General features: G+C 56.8%; 1 long non-coding RNA gene across 2 annotated transcripts; it reads right to left on the bottom strand.

Annotated features, from left to right (window-relative positions):
• Window positions 1–1965: 1965 nt before the first annotated feature.
• Window positions 1966–6354, bottom strand: LOC132214585 (uncharacterized). Of its 2 annotated transcripts, none has more exons than XR_009448323.1 (3): window positions 6185–6354; window positions 3697–3767; window positions 1966–3591 (listed from the first exon to the last, which is right to left on the bottom strand). It is a non-coding gene; the product is annotated as an uncharacterized LOC132214585 (long non-coding RNA). The 2 variants fall into 2 exon arrangements; XR_009448324.1 differs by having other exon boundaries at window positions 1966–3498.
• Between the last annotated feature and the right edge of the window lie 2794 nt (window positions 6355–9148).

Raw genomic sequence — 9148 nt, 5'->3', positions numbered from 1 at the left:
AGCTGGTGGGCGAGTGCATCTCTGCTGGTGGAGAATCATAGGAAGGCGCTGGCGGAAACCGCTGTTGCCATAGGAAAACTACCCAAGGCTGGTAGCTGGTGCTTCCACTGTGGAGGACAACTCGGACTCTGTGGACAGGAGGCCTTTCCAGAGAGTTCCATGTTTCATAAGCTGTGAGCAGCCAGGACAGCCTGGCTGCTGTCTCTCTCTGCCCTGAACTTATGTCAGGATGACCCTGCCCTGGGCATGGGGAGGGAGGAGGTTTCCTTTGGGGACACAGAGTCCACATTTTGACATTTATGCCTCTTTTTATTGGAGGAGAATGCGTTTATTAAGCAGCTACGGTGCAGCAGGCCTGTGTACGAATGAAAACCTCACGGTGGAATGGGTCAATTCTATGACATAGCTGCATGGGCAACCTTCCTAGCATTTCATTTATTTTTGATTTTAATATTTTTGATTTGAGAGGAAGAGAGAAAGACATCAACTTACTATTCCACTTATTTATGCATTCATTGGTTGTTTCTTGCAGCGGTCGCCAACCTTTCAGACCTCACGGGCCATCGGTGGTCTGTGGACCTCTGGTTTCTTGTATGTGCTCTGACCAGGGATGGAACCCTCAACCTTAGCATATTTGGATGACGCTCTAACCACCTGAGCTACCCGGCCAGGGCCAACCTTGCAACACTTTAAATGGGTTGGGTCTTATCTGAAAAAAATATAGATTCAGTTGCTCATGGTGGGGCTGGGAGGAACCCACGCAGCACCCCGTTTCTGCTCTGGGCAGAGGAGACGTGCTTGGCGGGGGGACAGGTTTGCAGTTGCAGTGAGCCCGGCGGCGGTCTCGGAAGGCAGGTGGTGTTTGCACACACGGAGAGGCTTGGCAGGAAAGCAGCAGGAGACAGCCTGTGCCAAGTGCCTGGTGTTTAAAAAATGATCAGTAACTCTTCTGCCCCAACACACTGTGTGCAGAGAGACACCTAGAAGGTGAGCTGTTTTCCGAAAATGCCACCTCCCCGTCACTGCATGATGTGCCAATTACATCTTGCTTGTTCCAACTGCAAATAAACCAGACGTGTTCCTTAATCCACGGCCACACGTGAGGAGTCTAGAGTCTGTGGGAATAATAGGAGTTAACATCCCCGCCGAGGACTGGCGGCCTGGCTCCCTGGTCTGCGAAGGCCTGAAGGCTCCGTGTGACCTTAGAGCCAGAAAAGAGGACTGAAGCCTCTGGCATTGAGGTGAAGATGCGAGCCGGAGCTGGAGCTGGAGCGGGAGCCGGAGCGGGGCTGTGAGAGGGGGTGACAGTGGTGTCAGGCGAAGGGAGGGAAGTGTGTGGCGTCCTCACCAAGTCATGGCTCACGGCTGGCAGGGCTTGAACGGGGAGGGGTGGGAGGCGTGAAGCCCAGTGTTTGGAGCAGTTAAAGGAGATGAAGGGAAGGAAAGACCGAGGAGGATGAGGATGATGGACAGCACATTAGGCCAGATACAGCTGCTGAGAGTAGGACCATCGCCGCCATCGAAAAGCCGAGGGCAGCTCGTTCCGACGTGAGGCCTACGCCACGCCAAAGGCCATCCATCACGTGGTCCTGGAAGTTCTTTCCCCCTCGGTGTGTGGGGTCAGCTGGTTGGCAGCGGTCCCCATCCTCCTTTGTGTCTGTGCCAAGGACAGCTTCGGTCTCACTGAATGGCCGCAGACCTTGACCAGTGGGCCAGTCACCTCGAACGCTGGCCAAGGAGTGGTGCCCAATGGGGTGGCGTTCAGGGAGTTTGCAAGTTCATGCCAGGACCCTGGTGCCCACCCCAGGGACAGAAATGGTCCATCCCCCCCACCCCCTGAAAACCCAGGAGAGGCCTGAGGACCCAGTGGTGAACACACACACACACACACACACGCACACACACGCGCGCACACACACATACACACACGCACGCGCACACATGCACACACATACACACACGCACACACACACACACACACACACACACGGAGACCAGCTCCACGCCTCCCCTCTGTGAGGCTGGAACACAGACCAAGCCCGGGCAGCCCGCGGGTCGGAGGAGCTCCGGGCCAGGTCTTTCCTTGGAGCGCCTGCAGCTCTAAGGCTCGCAAAGGAGCACGCGGCACAGGCCACGCCGAGAAAGGCAGGCGGTCAGGCCATCTTTCCCTCCTGGAGGGACGTGCGGTGCAGAACACCACCGCCCCTCCGACAGGCTTTTCATGTTTCTTTCATGGACATTTTGTTGTTTCATTAATGTTTCCTCCGGGGAGGCGGCGAGCGTGGCACGGGGAGCCGGGCCGGGGAAATAGCCCGGCCGAGATTAAACAGGCCTCCGCCGCGTGTGTCCATCTGCCCGCCCATCTGTGGGTAACCTGTAATTATTAATAATATGAGTGATGTCATGAGCATCCTGGCAGACGGCGGCGCCCAGAGACCACTCGGAGCATCGGCGCAGGACGGGGCGGGCGGCGCGTTTGCAGGCCGCGCAGAAGCTGCGGGCAGAAGCTGCGGGCTGGCGCGCTCCCCGGGCAGGAGGACGCGGCATATTGCGTTTCCTCATCAGCTTCCAATGAGATGGGGTTGGCGGCGTCTCGGAGGAGCTCCTCTTACACAGAAAAGGCCGAGTGCACGATGCAGCCAAAAATGCCATTAGAAGCACACATGCTGCGGAGTGGGCCACCTTAACTTACTGAGACCTGGGTGTTTGCACGAGCACATCCAAGTGACAAGGGTGGGGGATACTAGGGACATCCCGTTTCTTGTTAAAATGCTCATGAAATCATGGGGGGGGGGGATGAAAAAAGAAAAGGCATTCTCAATAAAAGCCACCCCCTAGAGCAGCGAGGGTTCCAGAATATTCCACAGAGGCTTTCTATAGTTCACACCAGGGAGTGAGCTGAAGAATCGGCACCAGTGTCCACCGATGGTCCAGGCTGGGGCAGGTGTGCCATCGCCGGTGGGGGCACCTGTTCAGGCACCGGCTGAGTGGCAGCCTCCGGCCAGGGGTAGGGTCCAGGGTTAGGGGCCCCAGCATGGCCTCCATGTGAGACTTCAGCCCTTTCCATGGAGCTGGGCAACCACAGGGGTTTTGCTGGGGTTGTTTACCTGTGACAGCCCAGCCCCCAGGGCAGCAGCGCTGCAGTAGGTGCTCCGCAAAAATGTACCGAGTGAGTTATCCCAGAGGAGCTGCCAGGCCCCTGAGAGGAGAGCGTATTTGCACCTGGCCCGAGGGTCCAGCTCGATTCTGGGACTGCTGGTCAGGGGTCGGGTGGTTGGCGCGCTGGGATGAGGGAGAGAAAGGCACCGCTTCTGGGTGACAGGACGCCACATGCCCTTTCCTCAGGCCAGAGGACTCCCTGCCGCTGTTCCTTCTGAATGCTGCCCCTTCCCAGCTCCCCGTGCTGTTACCTGGGCAACAGGAGGCTTCCCGGCTGCCTCCAGACAACCTGCTCCCAGACACATCGGAAAGGACGGCTAATCCTGCTGCAAAACTTCCCTTGTTTCAAAGAAAAAGGGGGAAAAACAGAAGAAGGACAAAGACTGTGCCCACCCTGGACGTGTCTCCCCGGAAACGGCTCTCAGGAGGAAGCTGTTTAGGAAGCGGGGAGTCAGATCGCTCATTGGAACGCGGGCGCGCGCAGAGCGACAGTCTGTGTTCCTGACGGGGTGCCTGGCCACAGGGCTCTCAACTCACCCCTCGGAAGAGTCAGGTCCACGGTGGGTTGCACACTAAAGCCTCCCAAGGCATTGGTCCTTGACATCCCTCTGCACAAAAAGAGAGGATCAGACATAGAGGAGGGAGGCAGATAAAACACTCAAAAAATTAGTCAGTTTACTTCAAAGAAAACATTAAAATGATGAATGCATGGCAGTCATTAAACTTCGTGGGGAGGGTCAAATAACATAGCAACAAGGTGTTTTCAATAAATCCATTAAAAGTGGGGCCCTCGCCAGAACCGGTTTGGCTCAGTGGATAGAGCGTCGGCCTGCGGACTCAGGGGTCCCGGGTTCGGTTCCGGTCAGGGGCATGTGCCTTGGCTGCGGGCACATCCCCAGTGGGGGGCGTGCAGGAGGTGGCTGGTCGATGTTTCTTTCTCATTGATGTTTCTGGCTCTCTATCCCTCTCCCTTCCTCTCTGTAAAAAAGCAATGAAATATATTAAAAAAAAACAAAAAAGTGGGGCCCTGGCTAGTGTGGCTCGGTTGGTTGGAGCGCCATCGATTCCCAGTAGGGGAGCTTGCAGGAGGCGACTATCAATGTTTCTCTCCCTCTCTCTCTCTCTCTCTCTCTCTCTCTCTCTTTCTCTCTCTATCTCAAATCAACATAAAAATGCCAGTGGAGATGACTGAGGAAGAACAGGGGCCCAGTGATAAGGAGGGACGCAGTTCACTATTGGAAGGAAGCAAACACAGTGAGGGCAGAGGGCCAGCTGTTCGTATAAACAACAGCAAGCAGGCAGCGCAGGCTCCTCTGCCAACGCGGACATCACTCCTCTTTAGGAAAAACCAAGGAGGAGATACATAAAAACGACAAACGCTTCCAATGAGAAGGTTACCCTTCGATCCAAATACAAAACGAGTGGGCACTGAACACAGCCCCCAGGAAAGTCTAAACGGACTTCAAAGAGAAGCTTCCAGAGGCCTCATCCTTTCGTCGGCTGAGGAAAAACAAGATCCCCGGAAATGACAGAAATGAGCGCTGCACCAAGAGGACGCTCTGAGAACTAGAGCCAGAACAGCAACATTTCCACGTGGCCCCGGACTCTGACTCAGCGCCGAGGGGAAGCAAACTCTCCCCAAAGGAGGGATGGGAGGGGCGAGAGGCGTGTAGGGCCATTTGGGGGCTTTGCTGCTCGGTTGTCTCTTTCCAGGTTTGCAGTGGGGGTCCTGGGAGTCCTGGGCGTGGGGGCCCCGCCCGGGCAGGGATGGTGGTTGGGGGCCGTGCTCTAGCTTTTGCTGGGCTCATGTTATGGGGGGTTTTCCCAGTTGGACGTTGGCACCCTCCGTGGTTCCAGAATGAAAGGGAGTAGCGTGTCTGGATGAGTCTTGTTCTGCTCTGCGTGGGGTGTGTCCCCCTTGCTGAGCTCCGAGAAGGGGGTACCCCTTGTGTCTCTCATCGTCCCCCACCAGGAAGCTAGCCCTCCAGGTGCTAGTCTGGAACCTTGCCTTACATTTCACACAAATACTGGGTTCCAGCCTTTAGAGCAGTGGTTCTCAACCTTCCTCATGCCGCGACCCTTTAATACAGTTCCTCATGTTGTGGTGACCCCCAACCATAAAATTATTTTCGTGGCTACATCATAACTGTAATTTTGCTACTGTTATGAATCATCATGTAAATATCTGATATGCAGGATGTATTTTCATTGTTACAAATTGAACATAATTAAAGCATAGTGATTAATCACAAAAACAATATGTAATTATATATGTGTTTTCTGATGGTCTTAGGCGACCCCTGTGAAAGGGTCGTTTGACCCCCAAAGAGGTCGCGACCCACAGGTTGAGAATCGCTGCTTTAGAGTATGGTCTTAGCTTGGCAGCCATAACAAAACCTCACAGTGTGGGTTGCAACAACAAGAGTTACTGATTTCAGAGAGGAAGGGAGAGGGGGTGGGAGATAGAAACATCAATGATGAGAGAGAATCATGGATCGCTGCCTCCTGCACACCCCACACTGAGGATCGAGCCCACAACCCGGGCATGTGCTCCGAGTGGGAATTGAACTGTGACCTCCTGGTTCATAGGTCAAAGCTCAACCACTGAGCAACACCGGCCAGGCACCCCACTCACATCTTAAACGTTGTTCTTTAATATGGTTATGGCACTTCAAACTAAGTTTATAATGTATGAAAGAAATAAATACTGAGAGTGGAAATGAAAGATAATTTGTGGAAGGCAGGAGGCTCTGAGGCCAGTGGCCCCGACCCCTGCAGCCGTTCTGAGCCACCTTTACCTGGAGAGGGAGGCCTGTACCTGGCCTCCCCACCCCTGCTGCCCGCCTTCTGCACCCCACTCCACCCGTCCTGTTACAACTAGCAGGTCAGAAAGCCTGGGCTGGGGCTGGGTGGGCGGCCTGGGCCGTTCGGGGGCTATGCTGGCTGCTCATGAAGGAGCTTTCCCGTGGCTGCCCGGCTGCCCCTCCCCTGCCTTCTCCTCGGCTCCAATCCCCGCTGCACTCACCTCGCGCCCATCGCTGCTGTCAGGGCTCCCGGTCCCTGGCTCCCGGTCCATTCAGGCTGATGCATGACTCTGAACTCCCACCCCGGGGCCCCGTTACCCGCTGACAGCTCACTCGACTGACCTCCTTTTAAGTCTCTCCCATTGATCAGAGCTCCCCGCACAGCCGATCATCTCTCCTGCCTCCCTGTCTGCCTGCCGTCGCTTCCAGGGCGTTTGCAGCCGCACACAAGGCAGGCCCTGTGCTGGAAGGCAGCAAGGCCGGGCACGGATGCTCCCTGGCTGACAAGCATCCCCAAAAGCCGGTTTGAGCAGGAACACGCACCCAGGGCATCTGGGCTCCACTGGCAACCCTGCCCCTCCTCTGGGCCTCCTGGTGGGCCGGGACCTGCGCGCAGGCCCCTCCGCAGGTGGAGGTGTGCGTGCCCAGGGCCATGCACGCCAGGCAGCCCCTCATGCATCACAATTACAGGAACACCTGCACTGAAGACCTGAGTGTGGGGGGCCTGGCGGCTTCCCGGGGTGTCCAACCGCCTCCGAAAACCTCGTCTCCACGCTGTCAACAGCCCGCAGGTGCGCGCGGCGGGGCCGTGGGCCGGGAAGCTGCGCGCGGGCGGGAGGCCTGGGCTGACAGGTCTGCGCCCAGGACGCATCCATCCTCCCAGCGCCGTGCCGGCACACATCCCGGTACTTACCGAGGGCTCCGAGCAGATCTGTCACGTCAGACCTGCCTCGTGTCTCTTGGCGTCCGGGGAAGGGAGCTGAGCAGGAGGAAGGGCCTTGAGTGATGAGCTTATCAGACACTCAGGTTACCGGCGGAAAAGGGGGTCCCAGCCGACTCTGAGAAGATGGCCGGGGGAGCCTGCCGGGCTCCAAACTGGGGGCCGTGGCCCCCTCTGGCCACTGATGTGATTTGTGCTGCTGGAGAGTTTTGCACTCGTGGTGCTTTGCCTGTTTCACCTGGATTCCTGGCTTCTATGGAACAATCCACAGTCTGCCCAGGAGGCCAGTTTCCCATTTAGAGTATGAACACTGGGCCCTTTGGAAGGAAGACACCCTATTTAAAACATGTTTTTATTGATTTTAGAGAGAGAAGAAGGGAGAGGGAGAGAGAGATAGAAATATCGAAGAGAGAGAAACATCAGCGATCCGCTGCCTCCTCACTCCCTATGAGGGATCGAGCCTGTAACCCAGGCGTGTGCCCTGACCGGGAATCGAACCAGTCACCTCTTGGTTCAATGGTCAGCGCTCAACCACTGAGTCACGCGGCTGAGCTGCACTGTGCTTGCATCCCTCACTGGGGACTGAGTTGGCGGCAGGCATCCAAGAAGGCTGGTCTTTCCTTAGCCCTCGGGCAGCCTGGCCCAGACTCGGGGTCCTCCTTGGGATGGAGGCCCCAGCGGAGAGCTGGAGTGATGCTAACACACTGCCGCCTGCATGCCAGCCTCGGATTCTGGGCGGAACATTGTTCGTGGGAATTTCCCAATTCAGAAACACGATATGGGGAGACCCAACACTGGCATTCTGGGTGGAGACCTGTTGCTCGGGGGGCCCGTGTTCCTTGTGGGGAGGAGCTGAACCAGCCAGCAGCCTGGGACCCAGGCCTGTCTGCGGTGACCTGACCACTCTGTCCACATGGGGCCCCGGCGGTAGGGGGAGGGGCATGGTGTGGGGGAGGGGGGAGGACAGTGGTTGGTACCTACAGTGGCCGGCTAAAGCACAGGGTGCCTCGGTCCATGTGCACTTCAGATACCTGACGAGTCAGTTCTGTATTCCGATGCCCAAACATCGCGTGGCGCATACTTCTACAAAAGTGACTCACTGCTCAGCCACAGGTTCACGTGGAACGGGGTGTCCTATATTTGCGTCGTGTTGGTGTGCAACCTGGCAGCCCCATTTGTATTTCTAAAGAGCACGGCCAAGTTCGCCAGGCTTCTCAGCACGCCCTAATTCCTCGGGCTGCTGTCCAAGTCGGCACACCTGGACCAGGCAGCAGGCTCGCAGGAGGGGCTGCGCTGGGGCCGGGGCGGCCCCCTCCAACTGCTGTCGGCCTCTCCTCTGGATGCCCATGAGCTCGGCGCAGCTGCTCGGCCAGGGCCCGGCTTCCCGAGCGGATGAGCACCGCCCCCACGCGCCTAGATGCGGCCGCTTTGGAACAAGGGGAGGGGCGTGGGCCTCTGGGTGGGGAGGGACCATCACAGCATCCTTAGGCCGTCTTGACTCTCAAACCTTTTAACATGTTCATGTTCACATCCTCCCTGTGGTGTCTTTGCTTTTTATTTTTTTATTTTCTTTTTGTTTTATTGCTTAAAGTATTACAAAGAGTATTACATATGTCTCCTTTTTTCCCCGCCCTTAACAATCCCCTGGCCTCCCCTACCCCCCAGTGTCTTATGTCCATTGGTTATGCTTCTATGCATGCATACAAGTCCTTCGGTTGATCTCTTACCCGCCACCCGCCCCCCCCACCCCCCCGCCCCCGGCACCGCCGCCCCTCAACCCTCCCCGGCTTTCCCGCTGTAGTTTGACAGTCTGTTCGAGGCTGCTCTGCCTCTGTATCTATTTTTGTTCATAAGTTTATAATGGTCTTTATTATCCATGAGTGAGTGAGATCATGTGGTGTTTTTGATTGAGTGCCGACTACGTGGCAAGAACTGTGCTAGACCAGCGGTGAGCCAACTGTGCACGGATTCTACCCCGGGGTGCTTCAAGCTCACGGGGGACATGGGGGCACACAAGGCTACAGAAGGGGGGTGTCGACAGGAGGGCACGTGGCTGAGGCTGGCAGGAAGTGCTTCCTGGGGTGGTTGGCATGGAAGCCTTTCAGGATGGCGGGTGGGCCGCTTTAGCAGAGGGTACGGTGGCGGCGTGGGTGCCCGCGGCCTGAGCCTGCTCTGAGCCGAGGTTGGCCAGGAGGAGGGCAGGGGGCCCCATACTTGAAGGGAGAAGGGGTGGGATACCCTGCAC

Source organism: Myotis daubentonii, chromosome 13, assembly GCF_963259705.1.
Source record: "Myotis daubentonii chromosome 13, mMyoDau2.1, whole genome shotgun sequence".
Classification (NCBI taxonomy): domain Eukaryota; kingdom Metazoa; phylum Chordata; class Mammalia; order Chiroptera; family Vespertilionidae; genus Myotis; species Myotis daubentonii.
Note: the sequence above shows the minus strand (reverse complement) of the source record. Positions and strands in the feature narration are given on the sequence as shown.